We start from the raw sequence: 26008 nt of genomic DNA, 5'->3' as shown, positions 1-26008 counted from the left end.
GTTCAATTTCAGAGCATACCTTACCCATGTTTAAGGACTTTCCATCAGCAACCATGATCGAAATATGATCATCTTCATCAGCAGCTAGGTTCATGCCTCTGCCTCTTTCTTGGTCATCAGGATTGAAAACACTTTCTAAGGTAATGAGACCCTTAGGCAACTTGTTAGAGATGAGATGAATGATCTGATCACCATACTGATCCTATAGTCTTGACTGATTTTTGCTTGAAAATTTTGCCTCATTTTGCAAGAAGCTCACAATTTTCTCATCAAATTCAAACACTTGCCAATGGGTGTTATTCTCAGGGATGGCAAGCCTTACTACCACTCTAATTTGTTGCTTCTTCTCCTCCTCAAGATTCTTTAGCACATCATAAGATGCACCTATTTTTGCAAGTCTATCAACATGTATGTTTTCTTTTCTAGGGATTCTTTGAATATTAAATGCATTGAAACCTTCAAGAAAATCCCACACTCTATATTTATAAGACTTGAGAAAACCATTCTTGGTGATATTCTGATTTCTCACTTGATTAACCACCAACTCACTATCTCCATAGACTCTTAAGGCTTGGATTCCTCATTTTTGAGCAAGTAGGAGGCCTTGAATTAAGGATTCATACTTGGCTACATTATTAGTGCACTTGAATTGGAGCCTAAAGGAGAAGTAGTGCCTTATTTGTTCAGGAGAAGTCAACATCACACCCGCCCCTGATCCATTCTTATTTCTTGATCCATCAAAGTACATACTCCATATCCCACTTGTATCCTCTTTAGTCTCCACAAGATTGAGAACTAGGGCATCCTTTTCGACTATACAATATGTACTAAGGCTTGTCTCAAGGGTTTCTGACATAGGGTTAAATTGAAATGTATTAGCCCACTCATCCAAAAAAAATTAGGTATCTCTACTAGGGGAGTAGTGGGCTCATTCACTATGTCACTCTCATCCATCTCAAGGATAGGGAAATTCATATTGATGGTGTTGGGGGTGTAAGATTCAGTATGATGGAGGGGTTGAGGCTCTACTCTAATTGAAGCATTTGCTCCATATCTCATCTTGAAATAAATATGTAACCAATCAGAAGATATGAAACCACCTATTTGGGCAGTGAAGTCTCTTGACAAACAGATGGAAAAATATGGCTTGACCTCAGCAATAGAGATATCTTGGGTTACAGTACAACTAGGGCATGCATGGAAGGCCATCTCCACATTCTTAAAGATCCCTATAGTCTTGACAGTACTACAATCCAACTGTAATACATTCCTAACAATGGGCTCATATTTCATTCCTAAAGCATTAGCAACACACCTAGGCATCATTGAACTGCTAGCCCTTGAATCAATCATGCAATTATGGACTAGTTTGCCTCCTCTAATTAGAGAAACATAGAATGGAGGAGATCTAACTTTTTTTCTTGTTTCTACCTCTCTTGATGGTTGTACTAGACTTGTGGCACTTTCCATGTTGAGTGTCTGATTCTTTGGTTCAATTCTTTCCATTTCTTGCTGCAGCAACCTCTTTTGCATGGGTATAGTAGCAATAGCATCCCACATAGAGATATTCACATTTTCTTCTTCATCTACTTTGCCACACTGAATGGCATAGTAGGTGCTTTGGTAGAAACTCTGGGAGCTGCATTTGTATGAGGTTGAGGTGGGATCACCTGAGGATCACTTGTATCTTTTCTACCATGATTTTGCCTTTGCTACTGAAAGGTACTTGATTGATTATTTGTTGCTTGCTCATAAGATACTGCATTTGGAGTTGAGGCCTAATTAGGAGGAGAAATAGCATCTTCCATAGCTCTTCTTTTTCTTCTAGTGTTATGAGCAATGGAATCCTAGTTTACATTACAATGCTCCTCTATCTGATGATTCATAAAAGAGCAATCACCTTGTCTTTGCATATCTGAGGAATTTTTACATTAGTCCTCTTTGTATGATTTTTTTGTTGCAGGTTCTTAGATTGTCAAGGCCATAAAGGATTCAGCCTTCTAACACATGCAATAGGCATAGGAGTAGTTGTAGGATGGACAAAAAGTTTGATCTTGAGCCATATTATTTTGAGGGACTATGGCCCTACTTTGATTTACATTTGAGGTTGAAGCATGATCGCCTTGCCTACTCTGATCAAAAGAATTATTCCAATGATTAGGATTTGGAGGCCTACTACTACTTGAAGTCTGATATTGCAATTGATGAGGTTTACTACCTTGAGCTTGCTATCTTTCTAAAGTCACCACCTTGTTACTCATTTTTTGCACCATAGAGAAACTATCCTTGAGCCTCTTTCCTTGATCTTTTAACTCCTTCCGATGATCCTGCAATTTTTTCTCTAGGTTCTTTTCTTGGCCTTGCAATCTCTTATCTATGTTCAGCATCATAGATTGCATCATCTCCTTGATTTCATCTATCCCATTTGAGGATGTGGAAGCTTGAGGGACTGGGACAAGGGATTGACATGTAGAAGTTATGAGAAGGGGAGCCACTACTGGTTGATGATTTGGAACATCAAGAAAGAAGGGCATAGGAGGCCTTGGAGCTAACATACCTCCTTGTATTAGGATATTCTCTAATTTTATTGCTATTTCATAAGCATTAGGTAAGGTATCTCCTCCCATAGTTTGGATTGTGGTGGAAATATCACTACTAAAAGCTCTAAGGTAATGTAAGAAGGCATTACTAGGGGTAGGTTTCACTGAAGCAGGTAATCTATCCCATGTTTTTTGAAATCTATAATTAAAGTCAGTCATACATTCATGGGGGGGGCCTTTTTTATAGTAGTCAACTGCTCTAAAAGTGACAAGTAGTCACTTTTATCCTCAAAATGTTTGCACAATCCTGCTCCTAATCCATCCCAATCTATTATAGAACCATGAGCTAGACCTCTATACCATTGTAGTGCTTTTTGTTTCAAGGATGAGGCTAAGAGCCTAACTGCAACATCATCTTCTATAACAACATAAATATTTCAGACATTTGCAACCCCTTGAATATGTTCTTAGGGAGAGATAGAAGTTTCACCAGTAAACTCTGGTATACTTTTGAGAGCAACTACTGGTATATCATGTCTTTGGGCTAATAAGAGAGGGATCCCACCATTAAAGGTGAAAAAATTATGAGCTCTAGGCAATGCCATATAGACAAGTGATCTATTGATATGTAGTGATGGAAATCTAGGTTGAGATCTAACAGTAGGAGGAGTAGAGATAGATCTTGTAGGGGTATTTTTTACTACTTCACTCCTAACTGGTGATAAAGATATTCTAGTCTTCTTTCTTCTAGGATTTGAAAGTGAGAGTTCTTGATAATGAAACTTACCTCTAGAAGATGCCCTTGTTTCAGCTTTGGGCATAAATCACTGCAACTTTGGTCTAGAACTAGATATGTATTGAAGTTCAGAGTCACTAAGTACTTGAAGGATGAGCCTCTTGAAGACTTAAACACTGAAGCTAGTACTATCTCTTCAGTATTAATCTTGAAATCTTCCCTTTTGACACCAGTAGGCTTGAAATTTTAAGCTTTTGTTGTTATTCCACTGGGCGTGCCAAAAATTGTTGTCACTTAGGTTTGCACCCTTGTCCAGAGCCTATGCATGAGGACAACCTAGTAAAACATGGAAGCAACCTCCAAGCTATGGGACTTGAACTGTGAGGTTGAGTCTCCGGAGAAGGCCGGCTTTCTCTTACTATCAGGATGCACCTAACTACTCTTGGAGAGGAAAAGGGAGAAGGAGAGCATGAAAGCAAATCTACCTAGTCTAGTCTAAAGAGGTGATGCAACAAAATAGAGTGTTCAGACCAAACTCTGCCCATATATGCACTATTGAACCAGAATGAAACTAAGTATATTACACATTTAGACTTGCTTTAACCAAATAACCACATGCAGATCAGAAAAGCTGTATGAATGACACAAGGAGAGATTCACTTATATATCATTCATAGGCTGAAAGAGATACAATCATGTAGATTATAGATTTCCACAGAATACCAGTGAGAGGCAAAGAGTTCTACACTTTCACACCAATGGCTGAAGGAGAAAATAGCAGAAGTGTCATATGGTTCAGAGGCACAGGAGAATTTACACTAGAGTTGCAGAGAAATAGCAAAGAAAATTTAGAGAAGGGTTCAACCTTAACAAAATGTACAAAAATTTCCTTTATAGTGCAAGCATAACTGAGATATCTTCCCTCTAAAATTACTCCTCAACCACTACATTGAAGTCCTGCAGAGAACAATCATGGGGATCTAAGGAAAATTGATCTAAGTATATCTCTAAGTACCATGGAATCTGATCTTTTGTATCAAATAATGCCTTGAGAAGACACAAGCAGTTCCATTACTCCTCTAATCAGGTAGATGGATCAACTAGGAGGTGGTGGAGTATTCCTCCTCATTTAGAATTCATTTTCGGGTGATTAGAATTGATCATGAAGATCAAACCACATGGAAAAATATGATTTCCATTGTTCCTCGGGCATGAAACAATAGAGTTAGCAAGTCAACCAAATTCTGCATCTAGAAGAGGCGACGTGGACAAATAACCTTCTTTTATTTTGCCACCTTGCTAAAGTCTCCCAAGTCGACCATGTCTTTCCTTTACTAACTGCGCCATCTTATTGGAACCTAACTGTGATGGCCTTGCTAACTGCTAGCTCTTTACCATTAATGCTAACTGTGCTACCTTCTTGGGCCCACGCGAACACATGTCGTTGAATCACTAACTCGCTATGCCTAACCATCAAGCTCCTTTCCATAGCAAGAAAATGAGAATCGTAGATCTACCTCGATCTTGTGGATGATGTTCATTCCAATCTTATTGAGAATGATGGTGGGTCCCTCGCTCGCTACCTCACCATACATATCTAACTTGCAACTTTCCATGATGAGTAAGTGAAGACCATCGATCTGCTTTGATCTGACGGCCAAAAAATCTATCAGGTAGCCCAACACTTTGCAGCTCAAAAAATAGGACCCACCAGGACACACATCACCTTCTCGTTAACTTGCTATACCTAAATAGCATGCACCTTCTTATGGTGAGTTAACAAGGACCACAGATCTATGTTGATCGGGCGATGGTAAAAGGTGCGCACTAAAGAAATTGGCCTACCCTACACTATCATCACCCTAGCCAATGAAAAATCTCCAACTGCCAACGTGTAACTGACCTGTACCTTTGTTCCTAACGTGTCATCAGCCTAGGGTCCACCATATGGCTCACAAAATAAACCTAGCCCCACAAGGACACATGGCAGCGTGTCGCCAACTCACTATACTTAAACTCTGTGTATCTTCCCATAGTGAGCAAATGAGAGCCATCGATCTGAGTTGATCCAGTGGTCAGGATCCTACAATTGACATTCTAAACATTTGGTGGGTCCCATTTTGCCAAGTTTCTATGGGAAAACAACATGCAATTTCCCAAAGTGAGTCAATGATAGCCGTCGATATGAGATCAGATCAAGGGTGGAGAAGTTGCACAAAACCTTTTGAGGAGTGGTGGGCCTAGTTCTCGCTAAGTCACATAGCCTAAACAACCTACAGCTCTCCTTGGTGAGTCAGCAAGAACTATTGATTTCACATGATCTAACACTCAGGATCCTTCTCGAGCGCCTTACCCTCCACATCAGATGCGGTCCCACCAGTGGTTGATTCTCGGTGACTCTCTGTGTCGCTAACAGCAAAATGCCTAAAATTTTTGGTAGCGAGTGTCGGTGACAATAACTAAACTTTGCAGTGGAGAAACAAAATAGAACACCTTCACCAGACTAGGCCCACCCTCCATGTGGCAATCATTCACTACGTCGTTGTGAATATCCATCAACCAGCTTTCCTTGGCAACAAAGTGAGGAACATTGATTTGAGGAGATCCAATGGCGAGAAACTTGCAAGCCCGTTGGATCATAAAACAAGTTTTATTTTTTATCTTTTTCGACGTTTCTCAAGTCATTAAAATAATGTTAACTCTGGGAACTAGCCATTGGTGGGCAAAGATTTAAAATTTGAATTTTTGGCGGGGCGCGAAAAGGAGTAACAATCACCCTTCACATCAAATTTAGCTTTTCTAGATTCTTTCATAATATAACATTTACTTCAAAATACTTTTAGGTAACTTACATTGGGTTTATAGCCATACCATAACTCATAGGGGGTTTTGAATGAGTCTTTCTTTACCTGTACTCGGTTCAATGTATGAACTGTAGTGCCAATAGCTTCCTTCTAGTATTTGATAGCAATGTTCTTTTCAATCATTAAAGTTCTTGCACAATCCATGATAGATCTATTCCTCCTCTCAGCTATTCCATTATGCTAAGGAGTTCCAAGTGCTAATACCTATCTTTTGATTCCTCTTTCAATGCAAAAGTTATTGAGCTTATGGGAGATGAATTCACCAACTCTATCTGACCTCAAGCAATTTAGTCTTTTTCTTGTTTCCTTCTCTACTCTAGCCAAATACCATTTGAACTTCTCAAATTCTTTTAATTTCTCTCTCAAATACATGACAGTCATCATTCTAGAGTAATCATCAACAAAAAAATGAAGAATTTTTCTCCAGTATAGCTTTCAATACTAATAGGTTCACACAAATTAGTATGCACAATTTCTAAAACTTCTTCATACTAATAGTTCTTAATTTTAAAGCTAGTCTTTCCCATCTTACCAATCTAACAATTCTTGCATAGACCAACATCAGGTTTCTTTATAATAGGAATGCCTCTTACTTTCCTGAATTTTCTTATTTTCACCAAATTATCAAAGTTCACATGACATAACCTTCTATGCTATAACCAACTTTCTTCAACTTGAGCAATAAAGCATGAACATTCACCAAGTTCAAGATAGAACAAGTTACCTTTTGTTTGTATGCCTGATCCAATCAGCTTTCCTTTGTCATCCAATAGTCTTACTTTTCCATGCATGAATTCCACTTTGAATCCAATATTGATTAGTTGTGCCACACTCAAAAGATTGTGTTTTAGTTCTTCAACCCAATAGGCATTATTGCATACAAGCTCTTTGGTTAGTGAGATTCTTTCTCTTCCTTTTATACAACAAGGTTCATTTTTACCAAATCTCACACTACGACCATCATAGTCTTCAAAATATTCAAACTTTATTTTGTCACCAGTCATATGATGAGAGTAACCACTATCCATGTTCCATGTATCATTTTTTCTCACATGAGAGATTAGTGCCATTTAATCTTCCTCATCATTATATGATTCATTTTTCACAACAATGTAAACAATTTCATCTTCACCATCATCAGAATTATTAGAATCCTTAGCCATGAAACATGTTTTCTTACCTTTGTCCTTGAATAATTTGAAATATTTCTTGCCATTGCACTTGTGACCTTTCTTCTCATCCTTATTTTTCTTATTTGGACACCTAGCAGCAATATGTCCAATTTCCTCACATGAAAAATAGATTAGAGGAACTTTACCTTTGTATTTCCCTTTGCCTCTAGAATATTTCCTTGCTAGAAGAGCTTCAACCACCTCAAGATCACTATTAGAACTTTTTTCTAATTCTTCTTCACTTTATAACTGAGATTCCTTTATCTTCTCGCCCTTTTCTTTGAGTGAAAGCTTGACTTCAGATGTTGATTCAATGTTCTTGGAAGTTGAACATAGTTGTCATAGTAATCTAGCTCAAATGCAGTCAATCTTCCTACTATTGCTTCTAAATTTATCTTATGATTTGCTTCACATCTTCTTTCTTGAATTGCAGAAACTCTAATTGCATAAATGGGAAGTAATGTTCTAAGAACTTTACTTACAATTGTTTCCTCCTCAATGTCTCCTCCAGAAGCCTTGATTGCACTAACGACTACTTTGACTTTTCAACATATTTGGCAATGTTTTCATCCTCTCTCATCCTCATCTGATCAAGTTGTCCTCTTAGACTTTCTACTTTTGCTCTTCTTACATTATCATCACCTCCATATATATCTTTCAGCTTATTCCACATTTTAAAGGCAATTTTGCAGTCCTTAACATCATCAAATTCTTCATAGCTTAGGGTAGATGCAATGTCTATCATCATGGTGTTATGAGTCTTCTTTTCAGCAATTTCATTGGCAGATAGTGTACCAAAAGGAGTTAGATATGCTTCATCAAGATATTTCAATTTTGTATCACCAATGGAAGCCAAATGGAGTCTCATGAGACCTTGCCATGCTAAAAAGTTATCCCTATTAAGCTTTGGAATTTCCCTCTTGTAAGACATCCTAATCTTTAGCTTAGATCCTTGAAATCCTTCCTGCAAGAACCAAAAGCTCTAATACCAATTGGTGGAAATATAGATGGAGTAACTGAGAGGGGGGTGAATCAATTACAACAAAAACAAATCTCCAGATCACTTAGATGTCTTATAAACTTAGTTACTACTATCACTTGACAGCCACACAAAAAAATGTTGTAACTTGGTAGATGTATGTTACCTTATTATTGATCTTTAAGAATTCACAAAGATTTAACATGCATGCATAAAAGAAATAACATCAACACAGGAGACAACAAATTTAACTTGGAAACACAATATGGGAAAAACCACCAAGTAACTAGCTACTGATTTTCACTCTTCTAAAGTGAGCCCTATTAGGAGCCAACCCTATTAAAGGTTACAAAACACATGGTTAGGTGTGACCTTGTTAGAGGATTTAATCACCTTGCTAGGTGTGGCCTTGCTAGAGGACTTTAAAACAATTCAATAGAACTTTCCACCTTGTTAGAGGATTTACAAAAATGGTTGTTAAACCAACTCTATTAAGAGACTTAGGAATCATTGCTACAATGATGAAAAGGTAACAATGAAGTGACCTGAATGAGATGTAATTGAACTTTTCTATTACAGATCTCTGTTCTGCTTTACTAGATCCTTTTTGACCAAGTACACCTTTTTTTCTCCTCAAGGATATTTGACCCTTCTTCAAAATTTGCTTACACTTTCCTCTTCACACGATTTACTCACTTGCATGCTTCTCATTCATTCATCCATACTTTTGAATTCACAACTTGACCTTCTATTTATACCATATAGATTATCAAGTTGGCTCATTTACAAGTTACATTTACCAATAATCATTACATCAGTCGGCTACAAACATTACATGAAACAATTAAACTTTATTTCCCAAAATAATGAAATCTTTCATTGGTTGACCTTGCTAAGTAAACACTACTTCAGAAATGATTTTTAGTGTTAACCAGCTGAAGCTCGGTAAACACTACAAATTCTACAAAATCCTTTGGAGACCGAGTGAACTCGGTAAACACTGACTTTCCTTTGTTGACCTTGTGAGCTCGATAGGAACTGAATTTTGCCACAAAAACCTTCGACACTTGAGTGAGCTTAGTAGAAACTATTTCCATAGAGTAATATTTAGGAACACTTGGTAGACTTTGTAATTCACTTTGCTAACCATCTGAGCTTGGTAGACTCTATCTTTTTCTTTGCTAACCAACTAAGATCGGTAGACTCTGTGATTTTCTTTGCTAACCAACTGAGCTTGGTATACTCTATCTAATACTAATATGACATTTGTGTAACATCAAAGACAACACACAATTGAACAATTGTATCCAACACCCTCAAGATCCAATTTACAAAAACTAATCTTAGCTAGCTTAGATCTATAACATAACAACAATCTGGTATAAACCTCCAAGATCTCAACTTGTGCTCACAACCACCAAGAAACCATCTTGTTTCTAAACCACACCCACTAGCTCTTATCCAAACTCATAACTCCACCATAATCCTATTGTAAACTACCTCACATTTGGTGCTCTATTCACAAACTTGGGAAAATTTTCCCTTCATCTACTCCCAAATTCACTGCTCCAAAATCCTCCTCCCAAAAAGCTTTCTTAACTCTCAGAAAAAACACCCTATTTATACTTTCCAAATGGCTTATAGATCATTCTAGAACATACAAAATAATAAGGTTGACCAACCAATGGTCAGGAAACATCCCAAGCAAAGATCTCATCATAAATGGTGTGATTGAAATAAATATGGCAAGTTAGTTAGCACCAAAAATATAAAAATCATGTCCAAAATGCTGACACTTGGTATAAACAGGAAAACTCGACACATGAAGAGTTACTCGACACATGAAGAATTACTTGGCACACACTATGGAACTCGGCACACACTACAGTGGTGAGATGGGATAACATGTGAACTTGAGTGTTAACATGATGTGGGATAGCTTGAACTTGGCTTAAACTACAAAATTATTAGCACTCAGCAATTGGTGTACCTCAGCAGCAACCAATAGAAATAGGGGGATAAAGTGACCGCTAGGATGCTCCTACATCATATTAACCCTAGTCCTTGAATCCAACCAACCGTAAAATATTATTAATAGTCATATTTTATTACATTAGAGTAGACACCAAAAACTTTCAAAACTGAAAAGAAATTTTGATAGAATTTCATTTTCTTTGATTTTAAGTGGCACAACTTCTAAAGACCATAGCTCAATGCTTGTTGCATTGACTAATTATTATGACCTCATTTTTGAAATTCCATGAAGTTCTCTACAATGCCTCTCTTGTGCAAGCTCTAATCAATTAAGGTTTGACCAAAACTTTCACAAATAGACTTAATATTGCAGTGGACCTTTACTAGTAGCTAATATACCTGTGATGGACCTCTAGAGAATGAATTAGAACATTCTAAGATCAAACAACTAGCTAACTAAAAATAGTAAGCTTTTAGAAGTAGAAACATTGCACTGAGATAGCCCTTATTGAAAAGACAAAACATAAATATTTATTTAGGTGATGCAAGATTTCCCTTACACCTAGTATGCTCTTGCATGAATATCTTAAGTTGCAGTTGATGGTTGTTAAGAACTTTTAAATAGTTGAATTTTTGAAATAATTGTGTAGGAATAACTAATTCAACCTCTCTCAATTATTCAGATTTTTCAAAACACTTTGCATACTTATATATTCTAAATTATACATTACATTGCAACCATTTTTTTGTTATCTTTGTATGTGACTTAAATACTTAAAAAGATACTTCATATATATATTTTTAGGTGAGAGCCTGCAATACAATGATAAATTGTGAGTCTCTTATCTAGGAGGTCTTGGGTTTGAGTCTACTCAATCTCAACACATAATACTAATTAATTTAAACTAATAATAATAAAATAATAAAAAATCTAGGCTTTGACCCATTACCTATTAAAAACCTTAAAATATATTTTATAGCTTTAGGATAGTAATGATTCTCCAGATATAATTCACTAAGTGTCAAACAACTAAAATGTCCACTTCAATGTCACCAAATACATACTTAAGGATGCTCTAATAATTATGCACTCAAAAATGTCATACTTATGATCCTCACAGTGGTGTAAACGAGCCAATTATGAACCCAAGTAAGTTTTAAAATGATTGAATATTGATACATTCAAAACAAAATTTAATAGATCATTTAGATATATATTATTTTAAATCATTTAAAATTAATAATTAAAAAATTGAAATGCCAAAAAAGAGGTATCTTCATCCACTTATAAAATTGGGCACTTTCTTCAAATAGTAAAAAAATCAAATAGAATTTTGGAGAAAAATTATAAGCTGGAAGTATGAAGAATAATCTATAGAAATTTTGTTAAGGTTGGAAGTGAGTGATCTAAACTTCATTTGGGTTGTGCAGGACATTTGTATTTCTAGTGATGTCACTTCTCCAAGGTTTCTTGAGCAATGATTCCTCATGCTTGTTGACTTTTATCTATGCACATGTTTTTCCCTTTGGTGCTATGATTTTCTAGCTTCACTTGGATATATTCCCTGGGCTGTAGATTATATTTCCTTAACACTTCCAATTGTGTTGAGGTGGTTTCTAAAGTAGAGTTTGCAGGGGAACTTACATCTCAAGATATGGTTTGAATAATTTATTTAGTCAAAGACTGTGTGTGGGAAAATGTTAAACATCACACACTAGGGAACAAATTAAGCTTAAGAAAAATTAGTCAAATTAGGCCGAAGTTTGTGTCTTCCCTCCTCATATTTCTTATTTTGATTTGTTACCTTTCTCTTTTTTTGATGTATAAGCTGGTTTATTTTTCTCCATGAGACTAAGGATTCATAAGGATCTGCATTCTCTTTTTTAAATTTGATTTTTACTCCAAGCTCACTTTTCTTACCTTTTCTATTGGATTCTTCACTAACCCCTTCCTTGATTATTATTTTTATAGCTTGACGTGCTTTTCTTAGTATAAAATTATGGTGTTCATTTGAAGATCCTTCTTTCTAATTAGTTTCTCAAAAACTCCTTACATGAAACCTGTAGCTCATTTTGTTTCTCTTTTTTCTTGATGAGTCATCTCTAGAGAGACCAGGCCCTCTTATAGCTTCCATGATCTAAATTACTAGATAAGCTATTTAAGACATTAATAGTAAAATGAAGATAAGGTAATGATCATCTTATTTACTTAAGAGTAAATGCATTTCACTTAGAGTTATATTTTAAATTTTTTTTAATGAGTTGTTTATTAATTAATAATTTAATTTGTAGATTATTTATTTATTGTAGGAATCTTGTAGAAACATTGTTATGTCATTGCATTCAAAACTTGTTACTAATGTAATTATATCTCTTATCATAATAATTAATCTTTAATTGAGTATCTTCTTAGACATTTAAAAATAATTTAATATCATTAAGTACAAAAGTTAAAAGCACTTGAAAAGTATTCTAATATGATTAATAAATAATGTAACACACTTGTATTACTCTTGAGGGCTTAGATAAAGTATCCTTCAATAACTTGAAAAGATACATACAAACAATAATTTGGCAGATATGTTCACAAAGGAAGTGACAATGGAGTAGTTGAACTTCTTTTTAGCTTCAATTGGTCTTGTAGACTAAAAAAGAAGAAGCAAACAATAGAGTCTAGGGTAGTTTGATCTAGTGGGAGCCTCACATGGTAGCAATATTGCTACACAGTTAGTCTCTAAGTGGGAGATTGTTGTTTAGTTTGGCGCCTGACTAGTCCCCAAGTGAGAGATTGTTAGTTTGTGGTGACTAATTAGGTAAGTACTCTACACTTTTCATGTATCCTAGTCGGGGGCTATTTTTTCAACTATTTTCTAAGGGTCGACATGTTGTAGCCAAATCTAGCCCTAATTTTGTAAGAAAAGAAATGCTTTTATAAAAGGCTTAGGGTTAGGGATTTTAAGTGATGATGATTTAGTAGCTTATTGCGGCACAATGAGTTTTAGATTGTAATCAGGTTGAAATCATCGGATAATATAATATTGGATTTGTTGTCTTGTGTACGTAGCCCAAGGATTGGGTGAACCACATTAAATCTTTGTGTCTTGTGTTATCTTCTTTGTGCTTTATTCTTTTCTGATATTAGCTATATTTGCATGTAATTGTTATTTCTATCTCTCTAATCCTAACAAATGAGACCCACAATCTCTATGATTGTCTTGCTAGGAAGATTGGTTGCATCCATGTCAACACCCATGAAGGCATGTTAAGTTAGAAGGAACCCAATTACAAACACAAACAACATTACATCAACAATCTAACAAATTTTGGAGATACACAACTTTAACTACAATTTTTTTTTCTTGCACCAAAATCTTAATAAAAATATTAGAACAAATGATGGCTTTAGAGTACAAGGAAAATATGTTTATCAATAAAACTAAGATTAAAGAGAATGATATTTTTATTTTTCCATATATTAAAGAGAAGTTTCACATTGAAATTGTGTGAAAGTTGAGGATACTTATGAGGGAGACAAGGTCAAGCCCTGTGTAAAATTATATGCCATGAGAAAGGGGTAATGCACTATATTTTCCAATAAGGATTAAGATTATCTACTCTATGCATGTGTATAGAAAACCATGAATATCATGTATCTCTAAACATGTATAGAAAACCATAGAAATCATTGAAATCTTTCCACCAAGGTTTGAGGTAGTGTACACCTGATTTGTGGAGTGATTACAAAGATATGCCATTAATAATTGTTTTGTAATTCTTCGACTTTTATTTGAAAGCATATATTAACTTGAAATGAGACTATTGAAAAAAAAATAGTATTATTCTAATAATAATAATGTCTTATTCTAATAAGACTAACATTTCTAAATGTGGGTCAATCTGGTCCAAATTTCAAATTTCAAGTAATAATAATGATATAATGGCAATTTCTTTGATCAAATCCTTCGATTTTTGGGAAAGAAAATTTTGAAGAAAATCTATAATAGACTAGGTAGGGAGAAAACCCTCAAAGAAAATCATTATTATAAAATAAATTATTACCATGTCGCTTATTGTTGATCTTGTTTCCTTTATAATAATAAATTACAATTATTATTTTTTCTGTTCACAAAAAATCTATTTTGTAAACAAATAAAGAGAACAATATTGACGATAGAAAATCACAATCTTTTTTGGTTTATACAGTAAATTACAGTCTTGAAATAATTATTTTTATAATATAATATTTCCAAAGAAAATCATCTGTCCAGCTTAAGTTTTTATTATTTTTAAAGTAATCATACAACCCAATTATAGGGATTAAATGGAAAACCCATTGATCTTTGTCTTTATTACATTGATAGGCATCCTACAATGGAAGAAGGATCATGAAATGTTTTGTGTCCATGATCTTGCTCTACCTACTTCGAATCTTGCTCAAATACCCAAACAAAGCTATCGTCGTAATCAGAGCTGCATTTAGCTACAACGAGTTATTTTGATGACAAAAGCAATGGGGGGAAATCCATTGTAGAGGAAAAAATTAGATACAACTGTAGTTTGTAGTCTTTACTTTGATGTCTTCATGTGACCCTATCAACCAGTCGCACATCAAGTTGGATCCACCTAATTGCACATTTTTTGGCATTAATGATTATGTGATAAATACCATAGTTATTCAGTGATAAATACTAATCGATGAAAACTATAGTTTGACTTTTGCATTGATCTTTTTGTGATAAATATCAATTATAGTTTGACAGATTGTAATGATCACTTCAAGATGACAACTGTAGTTCTCTATTTTAACCCTTCATAAACTTGCACCATGTCATCATTTTTCAACTACAACTATAGATAAAAATTAAATACTTGTGGCTAACAAGTCCAATTCTCCATTTTAACCCTTTAACTACTTGCAGTGCGTCATCATTTTTCCAAAAAAATAGAGATGTCATTACTAAAAAAATCTTATAAATGTTAAATCTACCATTAACTCTTCACACACAATAGCCTCGCAGAAATCAAGCGCACAACTTAGTGAATTTGTTCTTTCTTTTTATTATTTGGAATAAGTTTTGTTGAAATGTATCATTTTACAATAGAATCAAATCATCTAGTTATTTTATTTTCTGCTCTGTTATATATGTATATAACTTTAAAAACTTTATCATATAAGTTGATTTGCTAATTTATTCTATTCTCCTTCATTTGCAATTCTTTTCCCAAATAAAATTCAAAGCAAAACTGATGAGAATATGGATTGCATGATTGAATCAATTTGGCCATTGTTCTCTTTAAAACTATTTTTTTTATTGTAAGACCTATGATTTTGGAAAGAAGGATTTTTGGATAAAAATATGTAGAAGATCGATCATGTCAAGTTTTTACACCTCATAAAATTAGATTGAAATATTTCTGGATTACTTTATTTGATACCTTAGTTAGTGGGTCTACTTTCAAGTGTCACCACAAAATGCTTTTGAATGTGACTCCATGAATTTTTTAAAAATAAATTTAAAGAATATTTTGATTTTCTAATGTTTTATATTATCTGAGTATCATTAATTTTTCTGATGTTTAATTCATTCCAATAGATGGATTGTTGAGTATGATATGAAGTTGAAAGTAGAAGATATCTTATAATCAAAAGCAAATCATAAAATTAGATTGAAATATTTATGGATTACTCTGTTTGATACCTATTTTCATAGGGTGTGTTAGTGCAAAATGCTTTTGAATGTGGGGTAAAAGCACAGATCTGTGTCACCATTTGTGATATCAAAACCTGTTTTGGTCAAATTTTATTTCTCTATCAAAACTCAATTTTATTCAAAAACTAAAAATACCCTTTTATAGATCTTAGATTCAATATCATCATTATATAAATTTTTAAGTGTTTTGATTAGTTATAATATGTTAGAATTTCAAAATATTATAAGTCGATATTTCAACATTTCAGAAGATGCTCACTTAAAAAAAGGAAAAAAATAGTAAATCATACCAAAAAAATAAAAAAATTTTATTTATCTCTAGAGGAGAGAGTCCTCTTCATGAATATGTAATTTTTTCTCAAGAAGGTGTAGACTTGATTGGGAAGTTTTGACGGGAGGAAAAAACTGTTGGCTTCTGAGAAGGTCGAGCTTGAGTACTTATAACAAAGAAAATATAGATCAAAAATAATTATTTATTTTTTTGCACACTAGATATATATGTCATCTATAAGATATTTTCAAGTCAAAACAAAAAAAGATGATTTGCATTTTTTTTTTGACGGGAACTACACCTTATATTTTTTATAGTTAAAAAAGGGACTTCAAAATAAAATAAATGAATAAATTCTTACTCAAATTTTTTTTAAAAAATGATAGGCATAAATTTCATCCAATTCTACACATTTCATCAGTTTACATCAGTTCCAAATTCTAAACACAAATACCATTTTTTTGTCATTAATGTTGAACTATCGCTTTCTGATATCACATTTCTTCATAAAAGGTGACACAGGTTTGTGCTTTTACCTTGTGACTCCATGAAATTTCTTTTGACAAATTTTATGAAGATTTTGATTTTTTAATGTTTTAAATTATATGAGTAATCATTAATTTTTTTAAATTTTTATATCATTGTGATTGACAGATTGCTGAGTATGATCTCAAGTTGAAAGTATAAGATATTTTATAATCAAAATCAAAACTTATTATCATATCAAGAAATGTTTAGTTTTTAATATCTTACATAAGATTGATCATATCTTTTCAAAGTTTTTTATTATTTATTAATTGAAAATTAATTTTTAGTCATGTATGATATAGATACAAAATAAATTTAAGATTAATTTTTATTTTTGCTTTTATTATATTTAGTTTGCTAATACTTAGCTTTATTATGTATCTATTATTGTAAATGGTTTAGGATTTCATAAATTATACTCTTTTAAAATTTAACCATTAAATTTTAAATATTTTTAAAATATTTTTGAATTTGTTAATTTAATATAAATGTTTTATTATAAATAAAGCACATGCACAAAATCACATTATCTTCAGGACTAATACTATATTATTTTCTTTCAAATTGTAGGTATCTAATATACTGGTTATACAACTCATTTGACTACTTTAAAGGTCATTATCCAGGTCCTTTATATCTACTGACTTGCTTCAATAATATTTTTAGTTATTATTTAATAAATAAATTTCTTACATTGTATTGCATTTTTGTGTGATTATATAGAGATTTGAATTATGAAGTTGACATTATACATGATATACATTTCCATTATATTCATAGGTTAGATATACAATGGACTTGTGCTGCAATGAAAAAATAGTGTCATACAAATATTAGATACATAAGACATCGTAAATGGCCACCTCCATCGAGTCCTACAATTTCCATAGGCTCAAATGGGTACATAGAAAAATCCATTAAAAATTTAATGAAAAATACTTGTGGTCATTTCCAAAAGATGGTAACTGATATTGAGAACCTAGTAGTACATATACATGATGTTGATCAGATTGATGTCAACATATCAAGAGAAATAACATCCTTCATCAGAAAAGAAGCTTGCCAAATAGGAAGCATTGAAGTATTTGTCAAAGAGATGGTTTATGATAAGCATTATGATTTAGGTAACTTTCAAATATTACGTGATGATTTCTTATTTCACTTGAACAAGTAGATATTGTAATAGGGTTCTTTGAGTTCATGTAGTTACAAAAACCACAACTAAATAAATTTTTCAAATCTCAAATGTTATGTGATGATTTCTTACATCGCTTGAACAAGGAGATATTAACACCAAGGCTTTTTTGAATTCATGTACTTGTAAAAACTACAAATAAATAAATTATTGATAATGTTTGTCCCACCAAATGAATGTAAATGTACTTTTATATTCTTATTCATTATTTTTGCATGAGTATTACTTAATCAATTAAAAAGTAAATATGTCTTTGATAAGTAAGCATCTATTCTATAGTTACAAACACAATATTAAAATAGATAGATGAATTACTTAGTCATGAATTATATAGAAGTATATATTTAATCATATTTTTATCAATCATATTGAAATATACTTTGTTTTTTGATAATATTTTTTTTCAATATTATCTATGGGATGTCTGAAATGAAACTTTGAATCAGAAGACCAACAAAGACTATATATAAGAGAATACCAAAGAGAGTATCATAGAAACTATTGTAGACAAAGAAGAGAAAAGCAAATAGGATCTCACATAGAAAAGCAAAAATGGAAGAGAAATCAAGTTGATAGAGAATGATATGCAAAAAAAAAAAGGAAAATCAAAGTGTAAAACATATGGAAGTTGGCAATAGTGAGGATACAACTCTACAAATAAATGTTCATCAAATGACACCTGCACAAACTTCTAATTCTCAATGTCAAGAAAGACAAGAGGATCATGTCAAACCAAATGAGACAGCCTATCCTTACTTGAATGGAAATATTTAGTTCAATGATGAATATGAAAATTCAGTCTCAATAGATTGTGTTCCAAAAACACCTCAACATGGAAATTCATTACAAATGAATTTAGGTGTTCAATGTAGTGTCCACAATGCACACAATTCTAATGGTTCAGTTCAATTTGATTTGAAAAGATTCCAAATGCAGTTTAGATCTCAACTGGATAGTTTTAGAACCCCAAAGATGTGTTATGTTTTTCAAGAATCATATATTGGAACCAAAGTATCCTAAAATTTTGAAGGTCCTATATGCAATAGATGTAGACAAGAAAGATGAATTCATATATTTTCATCTTCAAATAATATGGATCCTAGACCACAAGCACAGGATTTTTCAAAATTGACATAAGTAGAGGAAATGTTGATTGCACATGTAAGCCCAATACTGCAAGTGACCCATGCAAAAGGTGGTCAATATAAATACAAAGGTCACACCATAAGTTTTCCTCAAAATGTACACTAGGTTTCAAAAATATTGCCACACACAATACAAAATTTGCCCATTATTATTGTTAGAAGAAGGAATCAATGTGACACAAATTATAATTTCACTTTTAATAGAGATCATGTTTACAAAGCACCAAAATGTAAAATAGAGCATGAAATTTTTTATTTAGATGTTATTATTGATGAAAATGCTCTCGATGACCTATCAAGGAATATAGATGAAAATATATTTAGTAGATTAACTATAGTACAAATAGAATTTGACTTAGATACCAATGAAGTCACATATGTCTATCTTATATTGGAGATTGATGAAGGTAATACAATATTGCACACTACATGTAATGTCCCCTTTTTAGCATTCATAGCATGATGTTGTCGTTAGCCTATTTCCCCACAGTCTCATAGGCTAACTAGGACATTAAAGGGACTTAGAGGACATTTGGCCTAGATAGTTTCAGTTGCAGGTCTTTCTGAGGGTTTTTGAGGCAACTTTAGGCATACTTACTATTTATAGTAAGTCATCTTGGACATGGTCGATCATCCAGTGGCAGCAGTATGTCGATGGTAATTGTTTAAAATCAACAAGAAGACTTGTTTATCATTGATAAGATTTGTTATGCATTGATAAAGCTATTTTATAAAGTTAAATTTAAATATTTAACTTTATTAATGCATAGACTATAATTTGTTGGAAATATTTAAATTAAAAGAGTCCCCTTTATTTTATAACACATTGGAGACATAAGTTACATAAAGGGAGTTATGTTTTATCCCACATTGAGAAAATGAAGGATTGAGCTATTTTGAGAACACTATAAAAGAAATAGAAGAGCTTCTTTTTAGTATGCTTGGAAATATCAAAGAAATTGGGTAATATTCTAGAGATTATATCTCAATATTTTGAAGGACGGAATCCCTTCAAGTTGGAAATCTTGACGCCATTGAAAGATATGGTCTTGAGATTCAACATGGTAATAGCAAGTTCCTGTCACGTGGTACTATAGCAGTGAGTTACTGTAGCAGTTGAAATCACTGTAGCAGTGAGTTACTATAGCAGTCATAATCATTGTAGCAACGAGTTACTGTAGCTATCCGAATCACTGTAGCAACGAGTTACTATAGCAGTTTGAATCATTGTAGCACAGTACTGTAGTAGTGAGTTACTATAGCAGCTCGAATCACTGTAGCCTAGTACTGTAGCAGCAAGTTGCTGTCGCAATTCGAATCACTATAGCTGCAAGTTACTATAGCAATTTCATAACTATTAACACTACTGTAACCGCAATGGGTATGGACCATCATTGAACTTTATAGTTGATATAATGCGTTGAGTTTAATGTAAAGATATGATTGTTATGGTAGTTGTAATTTCCTGATAATCTAAAATAGAAATAAATGAATGGTCATTGTTATTAGTTGCATATGGTTCTATGTTGCCTCCTATAAACACAAACAATCTTGAGAAACCATTGATCAACATCAAGCTGAAAACTATAAGAAATATAGTTGCAAGACAATTGTTTGACAAAATTATAGGAAGAAATAAACATTAAAAATAACAGAACAAGGCAAGTTGTTACAGTGGTATCAGAGCTTGTTTATCCTGCCATCCTAGTGGGTACAAACATAATGAACAGGTGGTGATATGACAGATTGGAGTGTTCAACCTTTAACTCATCACTATAATTTAAGAAGAACTAAGGCTTGTCTAAACATAGGACAAGAGGAACAGGGAAATCTAGAGGATCATATTGATATAGGTGAATAGGTTATTGGCAATATGGGAGACAGGAATGCCCGAGATCCTGGAGAGGAAAGATTCTTATAGTTATTAGAGACCTTGGCATAGGGACAGTGATTAGCAGAATAGAGGGCACATGAACAAAATTAGAGATTGGAGCTTATGATGCAGATGATGGCTTGTCAAATGGGGTTGAATGCCAACATGGGTGGAGGAAATAACTAGAATAGTAATAATCAAAATGGTAACAATTAGAATGGGAATAATTAGATGGGACACATAATGGAGGTGAACAAGTTGGGAACAATTTTGATCATGCACCCCAGCAAGCTAGGACAGTGAGTTCAAGGCCCATGATTCCCACATTTCCTCCTAGAGCCCCAGAGCAGCCCGTACCAAAGCCCCAAATCATTGATATACAGGACTAGTTGAGGAGAGATTGGGAAGCTGAAGGTCTAGATTTTACTACTACAATTACCTTTAGGGAGTATATGGATGTGCGGATGAAACATATGCCATGTGGACATGACAGGAACCAGAGGTATGAGCTACGAAAGAAAGTAGGGAAACTTCAGTTACCATATTATGATGGCTCAGGGAAGTTTACAGCAAGAGCTTGAGTTCAAAAGCTTGACACACACTTTCAATTGAACCCTATGCTTGAGGAAGAAGCTATTAAGTATGCAGCAATTCATCTGAAAGGGTTAGCACATGAGTGGTGGCATCATGGCATGGTCACTATGGGTCATGCACACATTACCTCATATGTGGAGTTTATGAAGAGACTAATTGAATGTTTTGATAGGAAGGATCCTGAACTCCATTTCAAGGAGTTAGCTCAGCTTAAACAATGGGGATCATAGGAAACATACATTTCAGAATTTCAAAAGCTTGCAGTGTTAGTTACAGATGTATCTGAATGGAGGACACTGGTTCTATTTATGGATGGGTTAGTTGATCCATTTAGAGGGTGGATTAAAGCTCTCAACCCTCCCACTTTGCAAGAAGCCATTAAGAAAGCTCATGACATGGATTCCTCTTTAGCTTCTAAAAATAAATTCCAAGCAAAGAGTTTCCCTTCAAGGAAAGATAAGGACAGTAAGCCTTTTCATAGAGAGGCTTAGCCACCTAAGGAGGAAAGTAAGAGGTTGGAGAATGAGACACTTAATGATCTCAGGAAGAAGAAGCTTTGTTTTCATTGTAGGGAGCCTTGGGATTTGTCACATAAGTGTCCATTGAAAGCAAAAGCTAAGCAGATGGAGTACTTTTCAGCCAAAGAGTCAGTGGATGGAGATTCAGAGAAATCATTAGAATTAGATGGAGATGATAATTCTTCACATGAGGAAGCACACAGTGATAGCACAATAGCTCAATTGTCCAGTATATAGGAGGCCATCACTTTCAGAGTTAGGGCAACTTTGGATGGACAAAGATTTGTGGCACTCATTAATATAGGGGCAACGCATAACTTCATTGATGAGAAGTTTGTGTCATGCAGAGGGCTACATACGGAAGATTGTAGGGGATTTAAGGTGATCGTTATTGATGGCTTCAAAATTGACTGTACCAGGAAAATCTCCAACTTGCAACTTCGTTTGGGAGATTATGACATGACAGGAGATTTCTTTGTGGTCAACATTGGTGATCAGGATAAGGTGCTTGAGATGAACTGGATGAAGTCTCTGGAAGAGTTCACATTTGACATTTGTGGCAATATCTCGTGTGAAGTCTTTACAAAGTCTTAGAATAACACCACCATTCACATATGACCATTATGAGAAAATGAAAAATGGCATACAACTTTCCGAAAGAAAAGCTGAAGAAAATAGACTCAAATGTTTAGAAGAATACTAAGGTATTCATTTTATTTTTGATATTGCTTTAATTACAATATATTGGTCCATTATATAAGTTCAAATAATAATGAATTTAAAATGGTTGCATCCATATAAACTTGCATGTATATATAAGTACACAAAATTGAAAAACTACAAATTGTTTTTCCTTATTGATGTTCAAATTTAAATTATCTTAAATTATATATACTAACATTGATTTGATTTTGTTTGATTCTTAGGTAACACTTTTCTCTATGGATCTATCAGACAATGAATTTGAAATTATTGATGCAAGTCCAAACATCTCAGTCAACTCTACTCCATTTGATGAAACACCTATTGATAAATGCACAACATCAATTTTACAGTGTTGCACTCTAAAATTCTTCAAGCTATTGAAAACACTACATTATCCATTGATTATGTTGAAGAGATAGAAATAATGAGGATGAAAGATGTTGCACACAAGGTTAAGGAAACATATACAAAGGTGGTTTCCTTCACAAGTTTTATGGAAGAAGTATATCATTATCAATTGCATAATAAAATTCATAATACTATTCTAATCACTAAAGAATATGCAATGTATTTGCACCATTACAATGAAGTGCTCTTTATGTAATTTCCACTTTGTTAGCACAAAACTTTTAAACGAGAGTTATTTCAACCATTTCTAAACTCTTCAATTGTGATATAAACTACAAGGTTTGATCTATGATTTGTTATGATCTATAATTTATATGCTTATGGTTGTAGAACTTTTTCAACTATTTTGAATCAAATAATTAGTTTGCCTTAAAATCCAAGCTTTGTGTAATGGTTTAGATTGATGATTGTGACTTGTAATATCACCAAACTTCTAAATAACAATTATTTGAAACATTTATAAACTCCAAAATTGTATCAATAAGCTACATAGTTTGACCTATGAAATTTGTTATGGTTTATAATTGATATGGTAATGGTCGTACGACTATTCCAAATTTTTTGAATCAAACAATTCATATGGTTAATTATGAACTATTACATATGTCATTTTAATTATGTTTGCTTCAACTTCAATCCTTGCGTAATGGTTTAGATTGATGAATGTGATTTGTGTAGATGCTTTAATATTATATTCTTTAAAATGATCAATAATTATAGATTTAGTTTATATTTCAAATAATAATATGGAAAAATATTTCAATTTTACTTATATATGTCCTCCAAAATATACTCTATTATAAAATATATAAATATTTGTAATTAAAATATAAATGAAAAATTGAATTATACTATTGTAAAATGTTATAATTTTACTTACCATATATGTCTTCAAAGTAATACTCAATTATACCTAAATATGCATTTTGTTAGTATAATTATCATATACTATGTTTCCAATTAATTTAAAAAAAATTAAAATATTGTTCAAATGCTTTTATTTTTATTCATATGTATTTATTTTTACTAATGTCTAAAAAATGACAAAAAATAAATATTGTTTAAATAAATTCTTTTTTTATTAATATATATTTCACCAAAATATTGTCTAAAATCTTATATATAGAAATTATAGTTATCATCCATGTATGTCATATGTGTGGTTGCTACTAGCTTATATATTTATTCAGATAATATCTATATTAAATACATCCATCAATATCTTGATTGACATATTTAATATAGATATTATCTGAATAAATATATAAACTACTTCATACATTTTGTTACATATCTTCTATTAACACGTTATTTACTTTATTCTAAGTACTACCCATTTAGACAAATTATTTATTTAACAAGCATAAATTCATATTTTTTACTCGTCCTGGTAGCTTCTGCATATTATTGCGCTGAGACAGGCTAAGCCTTCTTCTTCTTCAACTCAAAGGCCACTTTCAGGAATTCCAATCCTCTTCATCTTTTAATGATATTATTTAAGAGATAAGAATGAGCAATCAATGTTGCAACATCTCGATATGGATGGCTGAATCTCGCAGCTTAAATCCTCGAACTCTTGAAAATTGTATTTTCTCAGTTTTCTTCTGTTAGTGAATCTTGGAAAAAGAGTCTGCATCATAGTGCACACCAACTTCCAACTAAAGCTCACTGCATCAATGTTGGAATATTTTGATATGAATAGCTGAAACTAAACAACTTAAATCCAAAAATATTTGAATGTTATATTTATTCAGTTATCTTCGGTTAATAATCCTGCAGTAGAATATCACATTTTGCTATCCAATCCATCTGTAATAATTGAGGTGGCTTACTGATTACGGATATCCGATTTACGAGAGCACCACTTCAATTCATTACAAAGCTTAAAACAATAGAAACATCTTATTTGTTGCCTCAACATCATGCCCACATCTATGCACAATTAGATATATTTTGGGAAATGAGATTATCCAACTAAAAAATGGAACCACTTATGACAGAGAAGAGGAGATACGTATTCTAAACTTGCAAAAAGAATGTACGACATATCACAGTTTTAAATTATTCAGGGAATTAATATTAAAGTATTGTGAAATGGATGGTTCAACCAAAACAGCCTAACATCTAAAATATAGTTACGAGTTTAACCTGACAATAGTTCCATACCGAACTCTACTGAGATCAGGTACTTAGTGCTTAATGTGCACATATATAACACTGCAAAACCTAAAAGTTTATGATCCCCCACCTCACCCCCCAAATTGATTTATGAATTGTTTTAACAATTAGAAACATAACACTTAAAAGGTACTCACTAAAATTATAAATAGAGAAAATTAATGATTGACCAATACAAATTGGCACTACAAACTTCTATATTAGCTCAGACACACCCCCTAGCAAATAGCACATAGCATTTATAAGTACTCACTAAAATTATAAAGAGAGAAAATTACTCATGAACCAATATAAATTGGCACTAGAAATTGCTATATCAGCTCAGATAATTACAGAATGATAAACCTACAAAAACAACAAAACAATCAATAAGCTCCCACTAAACTGCTCCTAAATAGTTGAGGACGCACCTTACCATTATATATTGACCTGAGCATATGAACACGTATTGCACAGTTCCTGAGAACTACAACAATCATGAAGAAAAATGGATTGGGTATTAATGTGGGAGCTATAGATTCATATTTCTACAAGCAATGAATTGGAAGCTTGCTACGTCTAGAAACAAAGCTTCTTGACTTAATACAAAATAGCATTTCCTTGAAGGATGCTAGAAA

Source organism: Cupressus sempervirens, chromosome 11 (genome assembly GCF_028749045.1).
Source record: "Cupressus sempervirens isolate cs-2001-9-10 chromosome 11, ASM2874904v1, whole genome shotgun sequence".
Classification (NCBI taxonomy): Eukaryota; Viridiplantae; Streptophyta; class Pinopsida; order Cupressales; family Cupressaceae; genus Cupressus; species Cupressus sempervirens.
Note: the sequence above shows the minus strand (reverse complement) of the source record.